The 21410-nt window shown below is 38.9% G+C and overlaps 20 non-coding genes across 20 annotated transcripts; all 20 read right to left on the minus strand.

Moving 5' to 3' along the window:
- Positions 1–533: 533 nt before the first annotated feature.
- trnat-ugu (transfer RNA threonine (anticodon UGU)) lies at positions 534–607 on the minus strand. Its single transcript has one exon. It is a non-coding gene; the product is annotated as a tRNA-Thr (tRNA).
- Positions 608–1375: 768 nt separating this feature from the next.
- Positions 1376–1449, minus strand: trnat-agu (transfer RNA threonine (anticodon AGU)). The gene has a single exon. It is a non-coding gene; the product is annotated as a tRNA-Thr (tRNA).
- Positions 1450–1754: 305 nt separating this feature from the next.
- Positions 1755–1828, minus strand: trnat-agu (transfer RNA threonine (anticodon AGU)). Its single transcript has one exon. It is a non-coding gene; the product is annotated as a tRNA-Thr (tRNA).
- Positions 1829–3633: 1805 nt separating this feature from the next.
- Positions 3634–3707, minus strand: trnat-ugu (transfer RNA threonine (anticodon UGU)). The gene has a single exon. It is a non-coding gene; the product is annotated as a tRNA-Thr (tRNA).
- A 952-nt stretch (positions 3708–4659) lies between these two features.
- On the minus strand, positions 4660–4733 carry trnat-agu (transfer RNA threonine (anticodon AGU)). The gene has a single exon. It is a non-coding gene; the product is annotated as a tRNA-Thr (tRNA).
- A 305-nt stretch (positions 4734–5038) lies between these two features.
- trnat-agu (transfer RNA threonine (anticodon AGU)) lies at positions 5039–5112 on the minus strand. Its single transcript has one exon. It is a non-coding gene; the product is annotated as a tRNA-Thr (tRNA).
- A 3710-nt stretch (positions 5113–8822) lies between these two features.
- Positions 8823–8896, minus strand: trnat-ugu (transfer RNA threonine (anticodon UGU)). The gene has a single exon. It is a non-coding gene; the product is annotated as a tRNA-Thr (tRNA).
- Positions 8897–9669: 773 nt separating this feature from the next.
- Positions 9670–9743, minus strand: trnat-agu (transfer RNA threonine (anticodon AGU)). The gene has a single exon. It is a non-coding gene; the product is annotated as a tRNA-Thr (tRNA).
- Positions 9744–10048: 305 nt separating this feature from the next.
- trnat-agu (transfer RNA threonine (anticodon AGU)) lies at positions 10049–10122 on the minus strand. The gene has a single exon. It is a non-coding gene; the product is annotated as a tRNA-Thr (tRNA).
- A 1384-nt stretch (positions 10123–11506) lies between these two features.
- trnat-ugu (transfer RNA threonine (anticodon UGU)) lies at positions 11507–11580 on the minus strand. The gene has a single exon. It is a non-coding gene; the product is annotated as a tRNA-Thr (tRNA).
- A 1037-nt stretch (positions 11581–12617) lies between these two features.
- Positions 12618–12691, minus strand: trnat-ugu (transfer RNA threonine (anticodon UGU)). The gene has a single exon. It is a non-coding gene; the product is annotated as a tRNA-Thr (tRNA).
- A 752-nt stretch (positions 12692–13443) lies between these two features.
- Positions 13444–13517, minus strand: trnat-agu (transfer RNA threonine (anticodon AGU)). The gene has a single exon. It is a non-coding gene; the product is annotated as a tRNA-Thr (tRNA).
- Positions 13518–13822: 305 nt separating this feature from the next.
- Positions 13823–13896, minus strand: trnat-agu (transfer RNA threonine (anticodon AGU)). Its single transcript has one exon. It is a non-coding gene; the product is annotated as a tRNA-Thr (tRNA).
- Positions 13897–14201: 305 nt separating this feature from the next.
- On the minus strand, positions 14202–14275 carry trnat-agu (transfer RNA threonine (anticodon AGU)). The gene has a single exon. It is a non-coding gene; the product is annotated as a tRNA-Thr (tRNA).
- Positions 14276–15638: 1363 nt separating this feature from the next.
- On the minus strand, positions 15639–15712 carry trnat-ugu (transfer RNA threonine (anticodon UGU)). Its single transcript has one exon. It is a non-coding gene; the product is annotated as a tRNA-Thr (tRNA).
- A 773-nt stretch (positions 15713–16485) lies between these two features.
- Positions 16486–16559, minus strand: trnat-agu (transfer RNA threonine (anticodon AGU)). Its single transcript has one exon. It is a non-coding gene; the product is annotated as a tRNA-Thr (tRNA).
- Positions 16560–16864: 305 nt separating this feature from the next.
- On the minus strand, positions 16865–16938 carry trnat-agu (transfer RNA threonine (anticodon AGU)). Its single transcript has one exon. It is a non-coding gene; the product is annotated as a tRNA-Thr (tRNA).
- Positions 16939–19323: 2385 nt separating this feature from the next.
- On the minus strand, positions 19324–19397 carry trnat-ugu (transfer RNA threonine (anticodon UGU)). Its single transcript has one exon. It is a non-coding gene; the product is annotated as a tRNA-Thr (tRNA).
- Positions 19398–20170: 773 nt separating this feature from the next.
- Positions 20171–20244, minus strand: trnat-agu (transfer RNA threonine (anticodon AGU)). Its single transcript has one exon. It is a non-coding gene; the product is annotated as a tRNA-Thr (tRNA).
- Positions 20245–20549: 305 nt separating this feature from the next.
- Positions 20550–20623, minus strand: trnat-agu (transfer RNA threonine (anticodon AGU)). Its single transcript has one exon. It is a non-coding gene; the product is annotated as a tRNA-Thr (tRNA).
- Positions 20624–21410: the final 787 nt, after the last annotated feature.

A 21410-nucleotide genomic window follows, 5' to 3' on the forward strand; every position in this document is an offset into this window, starting at 1 on the left:
ACAACCACAGAGACACAAAACAACCACAGACAGAAACAAAACAACCACAGAGAGACACAAAATGACCACAAAGAGAGACAAAACTACCACAAAGAGACACAAAACATCCAGATACACAAAACGACCACAAAGAGACACAAAATGACGACAGAGAGACACTAAACGACCACAGAGACACAAAACAACCACAGAGAGACACAAAATTACCAGAAAGAGAAACAAAATATCCTGAGACACAAAACAACCACAAAGAGACAAAAAATGACCACAAGAGACAAAACGACCACAAAGAGACACAAAACATCCAGAGACACAAAACAACCACAAAGAGACACAACAACTACAAAGAGACACAAAACGATAACAAAGAGACACAAAAAAACCACAGAGAGACATTAAACTACCACAAAGAGACACAAAACGACCACAAAGAGACAAAAAATTACCAGGAAGAGACACAAAACAACCACAGAGACACAAAACAACTACTAAGAGACACAAAACAACCACCATAGTTATCTTAAAAGGACCACAGGCACTGCTGGGATTTGAACCCAGGATCTCCTGTTTACAAGACAGGCACTTTGACCAACTAAGCCACAGCGCCACATAAGTCATGAAAATGATGAAAGACACAAAACATTCAGATACACAAAACGACCACAAAGAGACACAAGATGACCAGAGATAGACACAAAACGACCATAGAGACACAAAACAACCACAAAGAAAAACAAAACGACTACAAAGAGAGACAAAACAAACACAGAGAGACACAAAACGACCACAGAGATACAAAATGACCACAAAGAGAGACAAAACTACCACAAAGAGACACAAAATTACCACAAAGAGACACAAAACATCCAGAGACACATAACGACCACAAAGAGACACAAAACATCCAGAGACACAAAACAACCACAAAGAGACACAAAACGACCACAGAGATACAAAATTACCACAAAGAGAGACGAAACTACCACAAAGAGACACAAAATTACCACAAAGAGACACAAAACAACCACAGAGAGACACAAAACGACCACAAAGAGACACAAAATGACCACAAAGAGACGCAAAACGACCACAAAGAGACACATAACAACCACAAAGAGACACAAAACGACCACAGAGAGACACATAACAAGCAGAAAGAGACACAAAACATCCAGAGACACAAAACGACCACAAAGAGACACAAAACATCCCAAAACTAATTCTGATTTCTAAAAAAATTTTTATCAAGTCTGACCAAAGAACAGACTGATAATAATCATGATGTTCATCATTTAATTAAGAGAACCAATGTAAAGTAGAACCCTGATAATGACCTGTTTTATATGCTAAGTCATAGTTAGCTTAACAGGACCACAGGCACTGCTGGGATTTGAACCCAGGATCTCCTGTTTACTAGACAGGCACTTTGACCAACTAAGCCACAGCACCACATAAGTCAGAAGAATAATGAAAGAATAAAGATGAGGAACTGGATTCACTTCGTCCTGAACTGGATGCACTCCAGGAAGCGAGCTCCAGAGACTCTCCCAAAACTAACTCTGTAGCTCAAGAATAGTTAAAGCCATGAGTAGAAGTGCCTCCAATTGGTGCAAAACTTCCTCATATCTTGCAGATTCTTTTGGGTTTTGAACTCAGATCCTCCTGTTCATGAGGAAGGCATTTTCAGCAGTTCAGTAGAACCCTGATAATGAGCTGTTTTAAATGCTAAGTCATCGTTAGCTTAACAGGACCACAGGCACTGCTGGGATTTGAACCCAGGATCTCCTGTTTACTAGACAGGCACTTTGACCAACTAAGCCACAGCGCCACATAAGTCATAAAAATGGTGAAAGACACAAAACATTCAGATAAACAAAACGACCACAAAGAGACACAAAATGACCACAAAAAGACACAAAACAACCACAGAGAGACACAAAACGACCACAGATACACAAAACAACCACAGAGAGACACAAAATGACCACAGAGACACAAAACAAGCACAGAGAGAAACAAAACAACCACAAAGAGAGACAAAACAAGCACAGAGAGACATAAAACATCCAGAGACACAAAACAACCACAAAGAGACACAAAACGACCACAGAGACATAAAATGACCACAAAGAGAGACAAAACATCCAGAGACACAAAACAACCACAAAGAGACACAAAACGACCACAGAGACACAAAATGACCACAAACCGAGACAAAACTACCACAAAGAGACACAAAATTATCACAAAGAGACACAAAACAACCACAGAGAGGCACAAAACATCCAGAGACACAAAACAACTACAAAGAGACACAAAACGACCACAAAGAGACACATAACAACCTCAAAGAGACACAAAACTACCACAAAGAGACACAACAACTACAAAGAGACACAAAACGATCACAAAGAGACACAAAACAACCACAAAGACACATAAAACTACCACAAAGAGACACAAAACAACCACAAAGAGGCAAAACATTACCAGAAAGAGACACAGAACGACCACAGAGACACAAAACAACCACAAAGAAAAACAAAACGACTACAAAGAGAGACAAAACAAACACAGAGAGACACAAAATTACCACAAAGAGACAAAAAATAACCACAAGAGACAAAACGACCACAAAGAGACACAAAACGACCACAGAGATACAAAATTACCACAAAGAGAGACAAAACTACCACAAAGAGACACAAAATTACCACAAAGAGACACAACAACTACAAAGAGACACAAAACGATAACAAAGAGACACAAAACAACGACAAAGAGACATAAAACTACCACAAAGAGACACAAAACGACCACAAAGAGACAAAAAATTACCAGAAAGAGACATAAAACGACCACAAAGAGACACAAAACGACCACAGAGATACAAAATTACCACAAAGAGAGACAAAACTACCACAAAGAGACACAAAATTACCACAAAGAGACACAACAACTACAAAGAGACACAAAACGATAACAAAGAGACACAAAACAACGACAAAGAGACATAAAACTACCACAAAGAGACACAAAACGACCACAAAGAGACAAAAAATTACCAGAAAGAGACATAAAACGACCACAGAGACACAAAACAACCACAGAGACACAAAACAACCACAGACAGACACAAAACAACCACAGAGAGACACAAAATGACCACAAAGAGAGACAAAACTACCACAAAGAGACACAAAACATCCAGATACACAAAACGACCACAAAGAGACACAAAATGACGACAGAGAGACACTAAACGACCACAGAGACACAAAACAACCACAGAGAGACAAAAAATTACCAGAAAGAGAAACAAAATATCCAGAGACACAAAACAACCACAAAGAGACACAAAATGACCACAAGAGACAAAACGACCACAAAGAGACACAAAAAATCCAGAGACACAAAACAACCACAAAGAGACACAACAACTACAAAGAGACACAAAACGATAACAAAGAGACACAAAAAAACCACAGAGAGACATTAAACTACCACAAAGAGACACAAAACGACCACAAAGAGACAAAAAATTACCAGAAAGAGACACAAAACAACCACACAGACACAAAACAACTACTAAGAGACACAAAACAACCACCATAGTTAGCTTAAAAGGACCACAGGCACTGCTGGGATTTGAACCCAGGATCTCCTGTTTACAAGACAGGCACTTTGACCAACTAAGCCACAGCGCCACATAAGTCATGAAAATGATGAAAGACACAAAACATTCAGATACACAAAACGACCACAAAGAGACACAAGATGACCAGAGAGAGACACAAAACGACCACAGAGACACAAAACAACCACAAAGAAAAACAAAACGACTACAAAGAGAGACAAAACAAACACAGAGAGACACAAAATTACCACAAAGAGACACAAAATAACCACAAGAGACAAAACGACCACAGAGAGACACAAAACGACCACAGAGATACAAAATTACCACAAAGAGAGACAAAACTACCACAAAGAGACACAAAATTACCACAAAGAGACACAAAACATCCAGAGACACATAACGACCACAAAGATACACAAAACATCCAGAGACACAAAACAATCACAAAGAGACACAAAACGACCACAGAGATACAAAATTACCACAAAGAGAGACGAAACTACCACAAAGAGACACAAAATTACCACAAAGAGACACAAAACAACCACAGAGAGACACAAAACATCCAGAGACACATAACGACCACAAAGAGACACAAAACATCCAGAGACACAAAACAACCACAAAGAGACACAAAACGACCACAGAGATACAAAATTACCACAAAGAGAGACGAAACTACCACAAAGAGACACAAAATTACCACAAAGAGACACAAAACAACCACAGAGAGACACAAAACATCCAGAGACACAAAATGACCACAAAGAGACGCAAAACGACCACAGAGAGACACATAACAAGCAGAAAGAGACACAAAACATCCAGAGACACAAAACGACCACAAAGAGACACAAAACATCCCAAAACTAATTCTGATTTCTAAAAACATTTTTATCAAGTCTGACCAAAGAACAGACTGATAATAATCATGATGTTCATCATTTAATTAAGAGAACCCATGTAAAGTAGAAACCTAATAATTATATGCTAAGTCATAGTTAACTTAACAGGACCACAGGCACTGCTGGGATTTGAACCCAGGATCTCCTGTTTACTAGACAGGCACTTTGACCAACTAAGCCACAGCACCACATAAGTCAGAAGAATGATGAAAGAATAAAGATCAGGAACTGGATTCACTTCGTCCTGAACTGGATGCACTCCAGGAAGCGAGCTCCAGAGACTCTCCCAAAACTAACTCTGTAGCTCAAGAATAGTTAAAGCCATGAGTAGAAGTGCCTCCAATTGGTGCAAAACTTCCTCATATCTTGCAGATTCTTTTGGGTTTTGAACTCAGATCCTCCTGTTCATGAGGAAGGCATTTTCAGCAGTTCAGTAGAACCCTGATAATGAGCTGTTTTAAATGCTAAGTCATCGTTAGCTTAACAGGACCACAGGCACTGCTGGGATTTGAACCCAGGATCTCCTGATAACTAGACAGGCACTTTGACCAACTAAGCCACAGCACCACATAAGTCATAAAAATGGTGAAAGACACAAAACATTCAGATAAACAAAACGACCACAAAGAGACACAAAATGACCACAAAAAGACACAAAACAACCACAGAGAGACACAAAACGACCACAGATACACAAAACAACCACAGAGAGACACAAAACGACCACAGAGACACAAAACAAGCACAGAGAGACACAAAACAACCACAAAGAGAGACAAAACAAGCACAGAGAGACATAAAACATCCAGAGACACAAAACAACCACAAAGAGACACAAAACGACCACAGAGACACAAAATGACCACAAAGAGAGACAAAACATCCAGAGACACAAAACAACCACAAAGAGACACAAAACGACCACAGAGACACAAAATGACCACAAACAGAGACAAAACTACCACAAAGAGACACAAAATTACCAGAAAGAGACACAAAACAACCACAGAGAGGCACAAAACATCCAGAGACACAAAACAACTACAAAGAGACACAAAACGACCACAAAGAGACACATAACAAGCATAAATAGACGCAAAACATCCAGAGACACAAAACAACCACAAAGAGACACAAAATGACCACAAGAGACACATAACAACCACAAAGAGACACAAAATGACTAAAAAGAGACATATAACAACCACAAAGAGACACAAAACAACGACAAAGAGACATAAAACTATCACAAAGAGACACAAAACGACCACAAAGAGACAAAAAATTACCAAAAAGAGACATAAAACGACCACAGAGACACAAAACAACCACAAAGACACAAAACAACCACAGACAGACACAAAACAACCACAGAGAGACACAAAATGACCACAAAGAGAGACAAAACTACCACAAAGAGACACAAAACATCCAGATACACAAAACGACCACAAAGAGACACAAAATGACGACAGAGAGACACTAAACGACCACAGAGACACAAAACAACCACAGAGAGACACAAAATTACCAGAAAGAGAAACAAAATATCCAGAGACACAAAACAACCACAAAGAGACACAAAATGACCACAAGAGACAAAACGACCACAAAGAGACACAAAACATCCAGAGACACAAAACAACCACAAAGAGACACAACAACTACAAAGAGACACAAAACGATAACAAAGAGACACAAAAAAACCACAGAGAGACATTAAACTACCACAAAGAGACACAAAACGACCACAGAGACACAAAACAACTACTAAGAGACACAAAACAACCACAGAGACACAAAACTACCACAAAGAGACACAAAACGACCACAAATAGACAAAAAATTACCAGAAAGAGACACAAACCCACCACAGAGACACAAAACAACTACAAAGAGACACAAAACAACCACAAAGAGACACAAAATGACCACAAGAGACAAAACGACCACAAAAAGACACAAAACAACCACAGAGACACAAAACAACCACAGACAGATACAAAACGACCACAAAGAGACACAAAATGACCACAAAGAGACACAAAACGACCACAGAGACACAAAATGACCACACAGAGAGACAAAACGACCACAAAGAGACACAGAATTACCAGAAAGAGACACAAAACAACCAAAAGAGACACAAAACTAACACAAAGAGACACAACAACTACAAAGAGACACAAAACGATAACAAAGAGACACAAAACAACCACAAAGAGACATAAAACTACCACAAAGAGACACAAAATGACCACAAAGACAGACAAAACTACCACAAAGAGACACAAAATGAATACAGAGAGACACTAAACGACCACAGAGACACAAAACAACCACAGAGATACAAAATTACCACAAAGAGAGACAAAACTACCACAAAGAGACACAAAACATCCAGAGACAACATAACGACCACAAAGAGACACAAAACAACCACAAAGAGACACAAAACTACCACAAAGAGACACAACAACTACAAAGAGACACACACGATAACAAAGAGACACAAAACAACCACAAAGAGACATAAAACTACCACAAAGAGACGAAAAATGACCACAAAGACAGACAAAACTACCACAAAGAGACACAAAATGAAGACAGAGAGACACTAAACGACCACAGAGACACAAAACAACCACAGAGATACAAAATTACCACAAAGAGAGACAAAACTACCACAAAGAGACACAAAACATCCAGAGACAACAAAACAACCACAAAGAGACACAAAATGACCACAAGAGACAAAACGACCACACAGATACAAAATTACCACAAAGAGAGACAAAACTACCACAAAGAGACACAAAACATCCAGAGACACATAACGACCACAAAGAGACACAAAACATCCAGGGACACAAAACAACCACAAAGAGACACAAAACGACCACAGAGATACAAAATTACCACAAAGAGAGACAAAACTACGACAAAGAGACACAAAATTACCACAAAGAGACACAAAACAACGACAGAGAGACACAGAACATCCAGAGACACAAAATGACAACAAAGAGACACAAAACGACCACAAAGAGACACATAACAACCACAAAGAGACACAAAACAACCACAGAGAGACACATAACAAGCATAAATAGACGCAAAACATCCAGAGACACAAAACAACCACAAAGAGACACAAAATGACCACAAGAGACACATAACAACCACAAAGAGACACAAAATGACTAAAAAGAGACATATAACAACCACAAAGAGACACAAAACAACCACAAAGAGACACAAAATCACCACAAGAGACAAAACTACCACAAACAGACACAGAATTACCAGAAAGAGACACAGAACATCCAGAGACACAAAACGACCACAAAGAGAGACAAAACAAGCACAGAGAGACACAAAATGACCAGAAAGAGACACAAAACATCCAGAGACACAAAACAACCACAAAGAGACACAAAATGACCACAAGAGACAAAACGACCACAAAGAGACACAAAACATCCAGAGACAAAAATCTACCACAAAGAGACACAAAACGACCACAGAGACACAAAATGACCACACAGAGAGACAAAACGACCACAAAGAGAAACAAAATTACCAGAAAGAGACACATAACAACCACAAAGAGACACAAAACTACCACAAAGAGACACAAAACGATAACAAAGAGACACAAAACAACCACAAAGAGACATAAAACTACCACAAAGAGACACAAAACGACCACAAAGAGACAAAAAATTACCAGAAAGAGACATAAAACGACCACAGAGACACAAAACAACCACAGAGACACAAAACAACCACAGACAGAAACAAAACAACCACAGAGAGACACAAAATGACCACAAAGAGAGACAAAACTACCACAAAGAGACACAAAACATCCAGATACACAAAACGACCACAAAGAGACACAAAATGACGACAGAGAGACACTAAACGACCACAGAGACACAAAACAACCACAGAGAGACACAAAATTACCAGAAAGAGAAACAAAATATCCAGAGACACAAAACAACCACAAAGAGACACAAAATGACCACAAGAGACAAAACGACCACAAAGAGACACAAAACATCCAGAGACACAAAACAACCACAAAGAGACACAACAACTACAAAGAGACACAAAACGATAACAAAGAGACACAAAAAAACCACAGAGAGACATTAAACTACCACAAAGAGACACACAACGACCACAAAGAGACAAAAAATTACAAGGAAGAGACACAAAACAACCACAGAGACACAAAACAACCACCATAGTTAGCTTAAAAGGACCACAGGCACTGCTGGGATTTGAACCCAGGATCTCCTGTTTACAAGACAGGCACTTTGACCAACTAAGCCACAGCGCCACATAAGTCATGAAAATGATGAAAGACACAAAACATTCAGATACACAAAACGACCACAAAGAGACACAAGATGACCAGAGAGAGACACAAAACGACCACAGAGACACAAAACAACCACAAAGAAAAACAAAACGACTACAAAGAGAGACAAAACAAACACAGAGAGACACAAAATTACCACAAAGAGACACAAAATAACCACAAGAGACAAAACGACCACAAAGAGACACAAAACGACCACAGAGATACAAAATTACCACAAAGAGAGACAAAACTACCACAAAGAGACACAAAATTACCACAAAGAGACACAAAACATCCAGAGACACATAACGACCACAAAGAGACACAAAACATCCAGAGACACAAAACAACCACAAAGAGACACAAAACGACCACAGAGATACAAAATTACCACAAAGAGAGACGAAACTACCACAAAGAGACACAAAATTACCACAAAGAGACACAAAACAACCACAGAGAGACACAAAACATCCAGAGACACAAAATGACCACAAAGAGACGCAAAACGACCACAGAGAGACACATTACAAGCAGAAAGAGACACAAAACATCCAGAGACACAAAACGACCACAAAGAGACACAAAACATCCCAAAACTAATTCTGATTTCTAAAAACATTTTTATCAAGTCTGACCAAAGAACAGACTGATAATAATCATGATGTTCATCATTTAATTAAGAGAACCCATGTAAAGTAGAAACCTAATAATTATATGCTAAGTCATAGTTAGCTTAACAGGACTACAGGCACTGCTGGGATTTGAACCCAGGATCTCCTGTTTACTAGACAGGCACTTTGACCAACTAAGCCACAGCACCACATAAGTCAGAAGAATAATGAAAGAATAAAGATCAGGAACTGGATTCACTTCGTCCTGAACTGGATGCACTCCAGGAAGCGAGCTCCAGAGACTCTCCCAAAACTAACTCTGTAGCTCAAGAATAGTTAAAGCCATGAGTAGAAGTGCCTCCAATTGGTGCAAAACTTCCTCATATCTTGCAGATTCTTTTGGGTTTTGAACTCAGATCCTCCTGTTCATGAGGAAGGCATTTTCAGCAGTTCAGTAGAACCCTGATAATGAGCTGTTTTAAATGCTAAGTCATCGTTAGCTTAACAGGACCACAGGCACTGCTGGGATTTGAACCCAGGATCTCCTGTTTACTAGACAGGCACTTTGACCAACTAAGCCACAGCGCCACATAAGTCATAAAAATGGTGAAAGACACAAAACATTCAGATAAACAAAACGACCACAAAGAGACACAAAACTACCACAAAGAGACACAACAACTACAAAGAGACACAAAACGATCACAAAGAGACACAAAACAACCACAAAGACACATAAAACTACCACAAAGAGACACAAAACGACCACAAAGAGGCAAAACATTACCAGAAAGAGACACAGAACGACCACAGAGACACAAAACAACCACAAAGAAAAACAAAACGACTACAAAGAGAGACAAAACAAACACAGAGAGACACAAAATTACCACAAAGAGACAAAAAATAACCACAAGAGACAAAACGATCACAAAGAGACACAAAACGACCACAGAGATACAAAATTACCACAAAGACAGACAAAACTACCACAAAGAGACACAAAATTACCAGAAAGAGACACAACAACTACAAAGAGACACAAAACGATAACAAAGAGACACAAAACAACGACAAAGAGACATAAAACTACCACAAAGAGACACAAAACGACCACAAAGAGACAAAAAATTACCAGAAAGAGACATAAAACGACCACAAAGAGACACAAAACGACCACAGAGATACAAAATTACCACAAAGAGAAACAAAACTACCACAAAGAGACACAAAATTACCACAAAGAGACACAACAACTACAAAGAGACACAAAACGATAACAAAGAGACACAAAACAACGACAAAGAGACATAAAACTACCACAAAGAGACACAAAACGACCACAAAGAGACAAAAAATTACCAGAAAGAGACATAAAACGACCACAGAGAGACAAAATATTACCAGAAAGAGACATAAAACGACCACAGAGACACAAAACAACCACAGAGACACAAAACATCCACAGACAGACACAAAACAACCACAGAGAGACACAAAATGACCACAAAGAGAGACAAAACTACCACAAAGAGACACAAAACATCCAGATACACAAAACGACCACAAAGAGACACAAAATGACGACAGAGAGACACTAAACGACCACAGAGACACAAAACAACCACAGAGAGACACAAAATTACCAGAAAGAGAAACAAAATATCCAGAGACACAAAACGACCACAAAGAGACACAAAATGACCACAAGAGACAAAACGACCACAAAGAGACACAAAACATCCAGAGACACAAAACAACCACAAAGAGACACAACAACTACAAAGAGACACAAAACGATAACAAAGAGACACAAAAAAACCACAGAGAGACATTAAACTACCACAAAGAGACACAAAACGACCACAAAGAGACAAAAAATTACCAGAAAGAGACACAAAACAACCACAGAGACACAAAACAACTACTAAGAGACACAAAACAACCACCATAGTTAGCTTAAAAGGACCACAGGCACTGCTGGGATTTGAACCCAGGATCTCCTGTTTACAAGACAGGCACTTTGACCAACTAAGCCACAGCGCCACATAAGTCATGAAAATGATGAAAGACACAAAACATTCAGATACACAAAACGACCACAAAGAGACACAAGATGACCAGAGAGAGACACAAAACGACCACAGAGACACAAAACAACCACAAAGAAAAACAAAACGACTACAAAGAGAGACAAAACAAACACAGAGAGACACAAAATTACCACAAAGAGACACAAAACGACCAGAAAGAGACAAAAAATTACCAGAAAGAGACATAAAACGACCACAAAGAGACACAAAACGACCACAGAGATACAAAATTACCACAAAGAGAAACAAAACTACCACAAAGAGATACAAAATTACCACAAAGAGACACAACAACTACAAAGAGACACAAAACGATAACAAAGAGACACAAAACAACGACAAAGAGACATAAAACTACCACAAAGAGACACAAAACGACCACAAAGAGACAAAAAATTACCAGAAAGAGACATAAAACGACCACAGAGAGACAAAAAATTACCAGAAAGAGACATAAAACGACCACAGAGACACAAAACAACCACAGAGACACAAAACATCCACAGACAGACACAAAACAACCACAGAGAGACACAAAATGACCACAAAGAGAGACAAAACTACCACAAAGAGACACAAAACATCCAGATACACAAAACGACCACAAAGAGACACAAAATGACGACAGAGAGACACTAAACGACCACAGAGACACAAAACAACCACAGAGAGACACAAAATTACCAGAAAGAGAAACAAAATATCCAGAGACACAAAACAACCACAAAGAGACACAAAATGACCACAAGAGACAAAACGACCACAAAGAGACACAAAACATCCAGAGACACAAAACAACCACAAAGAGACACAACAACTACAAAGAGACACAAAACGATAGCAAAGAGACACAAAAAAAAACACACAGAGACATTAAACTACCACAAAGAGACACAAAACGACCACAAAGAGACAAAAAATTACCAGAAAGAGACACAAAACAACCACAGAGACACAAAACAACCACCATAGTTAGCTTAAAAGGACCACAGGCACTGCTGGGATTTGAACCCAGGATCTCCTGTTTACAAGACAGGCACTTTGACCAACTAAGCCACAGCGCCACATAAGTCATGAAAATGATGAAAGACACAAAACATTCAGATAAACAAAACGACCACAAAGAGACACAAGATGACCAGAGAGAGACACAAAACAACCACAGAGACACAAAACAACCACAAAGAAAAACAAAACGACTACAAAGAGAGACAAAACAAACACAGAGAGACACAAAATTACCACAAAGAGACACAAAATAACCACAAGAGACAAAACGACCACAAAGAGACACAAAACGACCACAGAGATACAAAATTACCACAAAGAGAGACAAAACTACCACAAAGAGACACAAAATTACCACAAAGAGACACAAAACATCCAGAGACACATAACGACCACAAAGAGACACAAAACATCCAGAGACACAAAACAACCACAAAGAGACACAAAACGACCACAGAGATACAAAATTACCACAAAGAGAGACGAAACTACCACAAAGAGACACAAAATTACCACAAAGAGACACAAAACAACCACAGAGAGACACAAAACATCCAGAGACACAAAATGACCACAAAGAGACACATTACAAGCAGAAAGAGACACAAAACATCCAGAGACACAAAACGACCACAAAGAGACACAAAACATCCCAAAACTAATTCTGATTTCTAAAAACATTTTTATCAAGTCTGACCAAAGAACAGACTGATAATAATCATGATGTTCATCATTTAATTAAGAGAACCCATGTAAAGTAGAAACCTAATAATTATATGCTAAGTCATAGTTAGCTTAACAGGACTACAGGCACTTCTGGGATTTGAACCCAGGATCTCCTGTTTACTAGACAGGCACTTTGACCAACTAAGCCACAGCACCACATAAGTCAGAAGAATAATGAAAGAATAAAGATCAGGAACTGGATTCACTTCGTCCTGAACTGGATGCACTCCAGGAAGCGAGCTCCAGAGACTCTCCCAAAACTAACTCTGTAGCTCAAGAATAGTTAAAGCCATGAGTAGAAGTGCCTCCAATTGGTGCAAAACTTCCTCATATCTTGCAGATTCTTTTGGGTTTTGAACTCAGATCCTCCTGTTCATGAGGAAGGCATTTTCAGCAGTTCAGTAGAACCCTGATAATGAGCTGTTTTAAATGCTAAGTCATCGTTAGCTTAACAGGACCACAGGCACTGCTGGGATTTGAACCCAGGATCTCCTGTTTACTAGACAGGCACTTTGACCAACTAAGCCACAGCGCCACATAAGTCATAAAAATGGTGAAAGAATAAAGATCAGGAACTGGATTCACTTCGTCCTGAACTGGATGCACTCCAGGAAGCGAGCTCCAGAGACTCTCCCAAAACTAACTCTGTAGCTCAAGAATAGTTAAAGCCATGAGTAGAAGTGCCTCCAATTGGTGCAAAACTTCCTCATATCTTGCAGATTCTTTTGGGTTTTGAACTCAGATCCTCCTGTTCATGAGGAAGGCATTTTCAGCAGTTCAGTAGAACCCTGATAATGAGCTGTTTTAAATGCTAAGTCATCGTTAGCTTAACAGGACCACAGGCACTGCTGGGATTTGAACCCAGGATCTCCTGTTTACTAGACAGGCACTTTGACCAACTAAGCCACAGCGCCACATAAGTCATAAAAATGGTGAAAGACACAAAACATTCAGATAAACAAAACGACCACAAAGAGACACAAAACTACCACAAAGAGACACAACAACTACAAAGAGACACAAAACGATCACAAAGAGACACAAAACAACCACAAAGACACATAAAACTACCACAAAGAGATACAAAACGACCACAAAGAGGCAAAACATTACCAGAAAGAGACACAGAACGACCACAGAGACACAAAACAACCACAAAGAAAAACAAAACGACTACAAAGAGAGACAAAACAAACACAGAGAGACACAAAATTACCACAAAGAGACAAAAAATAACCACAAGAGACAAAACGACCACAAAGAGACACAAAACGACCACAGAGATACAAAATTACCACAAAGACAGACAAAACTACCACAAAGAGACACAAAATTACCAGAAAGAGACACAACAACTACAAAGAGACACAAAACGATAACAAAGAGACACAAAACAACGACAAAGAGACATAAAACTACCACAAAGAGACACAAAACGACCACAAAGAGACAAAAAATTACCAGAAAGAGACATAAAACGACCACAAAGAGACACAAAACGACCACAGAGATACAAAATTACCACAAAGAGAAACAAAACTACCACAAAGAGACACAAAATTACCACAAAGAGACACAACAACTACAAAGAGACACAAAACGATAACAAAGAGACACAAAACAACGACAAAGAGACATAAAACTACCACAAAGAGACACAAAACGACCACAAAGAGACAAAAAATTACCAGAAAGAGACATAAAACGACCACAGAGAGACAAAAAATTACCAGAAAGAGACATAAAACGACCACAGAGACACAAAACAACCACAGAGACACAAAACATCCACAGACAGACACAAAACAACCACAGAGAGACACAAAATGACCACAAAGAGAGACAAAACTACCACAAAGAGACACAAAACATCCAGATACACAAAACGACCACAAAGAGACACAAAATGACGACAGAGAGACACTAAACGACCACAGAGACACAAAACAACCACAGAGAGACACAAAATTACCAGAAAGAGAAACAAAATATCCAGAGACACAAAACGACCACAAAGAGACACAAAATGACCACAAGAGACAAAACGACCACAAAGAGACACAAAACATCTAGAGACACAAAACAACCACAAAGAGACACAACAACTACAAAGAGACACAAAACGATAACAAAGAGACACAAAAAAACCACAGAGAGACATTAAACTACCACAAAGAGACACAAAACGACCACAAAGAGACAAAAAATTACCAGAAAGAGACACAAAACAACCACAGAGACACAAAACAACCACCATAGTTAGCTTAAAAGGACCACAGGCACTGCTGGGATTTGAACCCAGGATCTCCTGTTTACAAGACAGGCACTTTGACCAACTAAGCCACAGCGCCACATAAGTCATGAAAATGATGAAAGACACAAAACATTCAGATACACAAAACGACCACAAAGAGACACAAGATGACCAGAGAGAGACACAAAACGACCACAGAGACACAAAACAACCACAAAGAAAAACAAAACGACTACAAAGAGAGACAAAACAAACACAGAGAGACACAAAATTACCACAAAGAGACACAAAATAACCACAAGAGACAAAACGACCACAAAGAGACACAAAACGACCACAGAGATACAAAATTACCACAAAGAGAGACAAAACTACCACAAAGAGACACAAAATTACCACAAAGAGACACAAAACATCCAGAGACACATAACGACCACAAAGAGACACAAAACATCCAGAGACACAAAACAACCACAAAGAGACACAAAACGACCACAGAGATACAAAATTACCACAAAGAGAGACGAAACTACCACAAAGAGACACAAAATTACCACAAAGAGACACAAAACAACCACAGAGAGACACAAAACATCCAGAGACACAAAATGACCACAAAGAGACGCAAAACGACCACAGAGAGACACATTACAAGCAGAAAGAGACACAAAACATCCAGAGACACAAAACGACCACAAAGAGACACAAAACATCCCAAAACTAATTCTGATTTCTAAAAACATTTTTATCAAGTCTGACCAAAGAACAGACTGATAATAATCATGATGTTCATCATTTAATTAAGAGAACCCATGTAAAGTAGAAACCTAATAATTATATGCTAAGTCATAGTTAGCTTAACAGGACCACAGGCACTGCTGGGATTTGAACCCAGGATCTCCTGTTTACTAGACAGGCACTTTGACCAACTAAGCCACAGCACCACATAAGTCAGAAGAATAATGAAAGAATAAAGATCAGGAACTGGATTCACTTCGTCCTGAACTGGATGCACTCCAGGAAGCGAGCTCCAGAGACTCTCCCAAAACTAACTCTGTAGCTCAAGAATAGTTAAAGCCATGAGTAGAAGTGCCTCCAATTGGTGCAAAACTTCCTCATATCTTGCAGATTCTTTTGGGTTTTGAACTCAGATCCTCCTGTTCATGAGGAAGGCATTTTCAGCAGTTCAGTAGAACCCTGATAATGAGCTGTTTTAAATGCTAAGTCATCGTTAGCTTAACAGGACCACAGGCACTGCTGGGATTTGAACCCAGGATCTCCTGTTTACTAGACAGGCACTTTGACCAACTAAGCCACAGCGCCACATAAGTCATAAAAATGGTGAAAGACACAAAACATTCAGATAAACAAAACGACCACAAAGAGACACAAAACTACCACAAAGAGACACAACAACTACAAAGAGACACAAAACGATCACAAAGAGACACAAAACAACCACAAAGACACATAAAACTACCACAAAGAGACACAAAACGACCACAAAGAGGCAAAACATTACCAGAAAGAGACACAGAACGACCACAGAGACACAAAACAACCACAAAGAAAAACAAAACGACTACAAAGAGAGACAAAACAAACACAGAGAGACACAAAATTACCACAAAGAGACAAAAAATAACCACAAGAGACAAAACGACCACAAAGAGACACAAAACGACCACAGAGATACAAAATTACCACAAAGACAGACAAAACTACCACAAAGAGACACAAAATTACCAGAAAGAGACACAACAACTACAAAGAGACACAAAACGATAACAAAGAGACACAAAACAACGACAAAGAGACATAAAACTACCACAAAGAGACACAAAACGACCACAAAGAGACAAAAAATTACCAGAAAGAGACATAAAATTACCACAAAGAGAAACAAAACTACCACAAAGAGACACAAAATTACCACAAAGAGACACAACAACTACAAAGAGACACAAAACGATAACAAAGAGACACAAAACAACGACAAAGAGACATAAAACTACCACAAAGAGACACAAAACGACCACAAAGAGACAAAAAATTACCAGAAAGAGACATAAAACGACCACAGAGAGACAAAAAATTACCAGAAAGAGACATAAAACGACCACAGAGACACAAAACATCCACAGACAGACACAAAACAACCACAGAGAGACACAAAATGACCACAAAGAGAGACAAAACTACCACAAAGAGACACAAAACATCCAGATACACAAAACGACCACAAAGAGACACAAAATGACGACAGAGAGACACTAAACGACCACAGAGACACAAAACAACCACAGAGAGACACAAAATTACCAGAAAGAGAAACAAAATATCCAGAGACACAAAACGACCACAAAGAGACACAAAATGACCACAAGAGACAAAACGACCACAAAGAGACACAAAACATCCAGAGACACAAAACAACCACAAAGAGACACAACAACTACAAAGAGACACAAAACGATAACAAAGAGACACAAAAAAACCACAGAGAGACATTAAACTACCACAAAGAGACACAAAACAACCACAAAGAGGCAAAACATTACCAGAAAGAGACACAGAACGACCACAAAGAGACACAAAACAACCACAAAGAAAAACAAAACGACTACAAAGAGAGACAAAACAAACACAGAGAGACACAAAATTACCACAAAGAGACAAAAAATAACCACAAGAGACAAAACGACCACAAAGAGACACAAAACGACCACAGAGATACAAAATTACCACAAAGACAGACAAAACTACCACAAAGAGACACAAAATTACCAGAAAGAGACACAACAACTACAAAGAGACACAAAACGATAACAAAGAGACACAAAACAACGACAAAGAGACATAAAACTACCACAAAGAGACAAAAAATTACCAGAAAGAGACATAAAACGACCACAAAGAGACACAAAACGACCACAGAGATACAAAATTACCACAAAGAGAAACAAAACTACCACAAAGAGACACAAAATTACCACAAAGAGACACAACAACTACAAAGAGACACAAAACGATAACAAAGAGACACAAAACAACGACAAAGAGACATAAAACTACCACAAAGAGACACAAAACGACCACAAAGAGACAAAAAATTACCAGAAAGAGACATAAAACGACCACAGAGAGACAAAAAATTACCAGAAAGAGACATAAAACGACCACAGAGACACAAAACATCCACAGACAGACACAAAACAACCACAGAGAGACACAAAATGACCACAAAGAGAGACAAAACTACCACAAAGAGACACAAAACATCCAGATACACAAAACGACCACAAAGAGACACAAAATGACGACAGAGAGACACTAAACGACCACAGAGACACAAAACAACCACAGAGAGACACAAAATTACCAGAAAGAGAAACAAAATATCCAGAGACACAAAACGACCACAAAGAGACACAAAATGACCACAAGAGACAAAACGACCACAAAGAGACACAAAACATCCAGAGACACAAAACAACCACAAAGAGACACAACAACTACAAAGAGACACAAAACGATAACAAAGAGACACAAAAAAACCACAGAGAGACATTAAACTACCACAAAGAGACACAAAACGACCACAAAGAGACAAAAAATTACCAGAAAGAGACACAAAACAACCACAGAGACACAAAACAACTACTAAGAGACACAAAACAACCACCATAGTTAGCTTAAAAGGATCACAGGCACTGCTGGGATTTGAACCCAGGATCTCCTGTTTACAAGACAGGCACTTTGACCAACTAAGCCACAGCGCCACATAAGTCATGAAAATGATGAAAGACACAAAACATTCAGATACACAAAACGACCACAAAGAGACACAAGATGACCAGAGAGAGACACAAAACGACCACAGAGACACAAAACAACCACAAAGAAAAACAAAACGACTACAAAGAGAGACAAAACAAACACAGAGAGACACAAAATTACCACAAAGAGACACAAAATAACCACAAGAGACAAAACGACCACAAAGAGACACAAAACGACCACAGAGATACAAAATTACCACAAAGAGAGACAAAACTACCACAAAGAGACACAAAATTACCACAAAGAGACACAAAACATCCAGAGACACATAACGACCACAAAGAGACACAAAACATCCAGAGACACAAAACAACCACAAAGAGACACAAAACGACCACAGAGATACAAAATTACCACAAAGAGAGACGAAACTACCACAAAGAGACACAAAATTACCACAAAGAGACACAAAACAACCACAGAGAGACACAAAACATCCAGAGACACAAAATGACCACAAAGAGACGCAAAACGACCACAGAGAGACACATTACAAGCAGAAAGAGACACAAAACATCCAGAGACACAAAACGACCACAAAGAGACACAAAACATCCCAAAACTAATTCTGATTTCTAAAAACATTTTTATCAAGTCTGACCAAAGAACAGACTGATAATAATCATGATGTTCATCATTTAATTAAGAGAACCCATGTAAAGTAGAAACCTAATAATTATATGCTAAGTCATAGTTAGCTTAACAGGACTACAGGCACTGCTGGGATTTGAACCCAGGATCTCCTGTTTACTAGACAGGCACTTTGACCAACTAAGCCACAGCACCACATAAGTCAGAAGAATAATGAAAGAATAAAGATCAGGAACTGGATTCACTTCGTCCTGAACTGGATGCACTCCAGGAAGCGAGCTCCAGAGACTCTCCCAAAACTAACTCTGTAGCTCAAGAATAGTTAAAGCCATGAGTAGAAGTGCCTCCAATTGGTGCAAAACTTCCTCATATGTTGCAGATTCTTTTGGGTTTTGAACTCAGATCCTCCTGTTCATGAGGAAGGCATTTTCAGCAGTTCAGTAGAACCCTGATAATGAGCTGTTTTAAATGCTAAGTCATCGTTAGCTTAACAGGACCACAGGCACTGCTGGGATTTGAACCCAGGATCTCCTGTTTACTAGACAGGCACTTTGACCAACTAAGCCACAGCGCCACATAAGTCATAAAAATGGTGAAAGACACAAAACATTCAGATAAACAAAACGACCACAAAGAGACACAAAACTACCACAAAGAGACACAACAACTACAAAGAGACACAAAACGATCACAAAGAGACACAAAACAACCACAAAGACACATAAAACTACCACAAAGAGACACAAAACGACCACAAAGAGGCAAAACATTACCAGAAAGAGACACAGAACGACCACAGAGACACAAAACAACCACAAAGAAAAACAAAACGACTACAAAGAGAGACAAAACAAACACAGAGAGACACAAAATTACCACAAAGAGACAAAAAATAACCACAAGAGACAAAACGACCACAAAGAGACACAAAACGACCACAGAGATACAAAATTACCACAAAGACAGACAAAACTACCACAAAGAGACACAAAATTACCAGAAAGAGACACAACAACTACAAAGAGACACAAAACGATAACAAAGAGACACAAAACAACGACAAAGAGACATAAAACTACCACAAAGAGACACAAAACGACCACAAAGAGACAAAAAATTACCAGAAAGAGACATAAAACGACCACAAAGAGACACAAAACGACCACAGAGATACAAAATTACCACAAAGAGAAACAAAACTACCACAAAGAGACACAAAATTACCACAAAGAGACACAACAACTACAAAGAGACACAAAACGATAACAAAGAGACACAGAACAACGACAAAGAGACATAAAACTACCACAAAGAGACACAAAACGACCACAAAGAGACAAAAAATTACCAGAAAGAGACAT

This window comes from Leuresthes tenuis, unplaced genomic scaffold, assembly GCF_036924035.1.
Source record: "Leuresthes tenuis unplaced genomic scaffold, fLeuTen1.0.hap1 SCAF_23, whole genome shotgun sequence".
Lineage (NCBI taxonomy): Eukaryota > Metazoa > Chordata > Actinopteri > Atheriniformes > Atherinopsidae > Leuresthes > Leuresthes tenuis.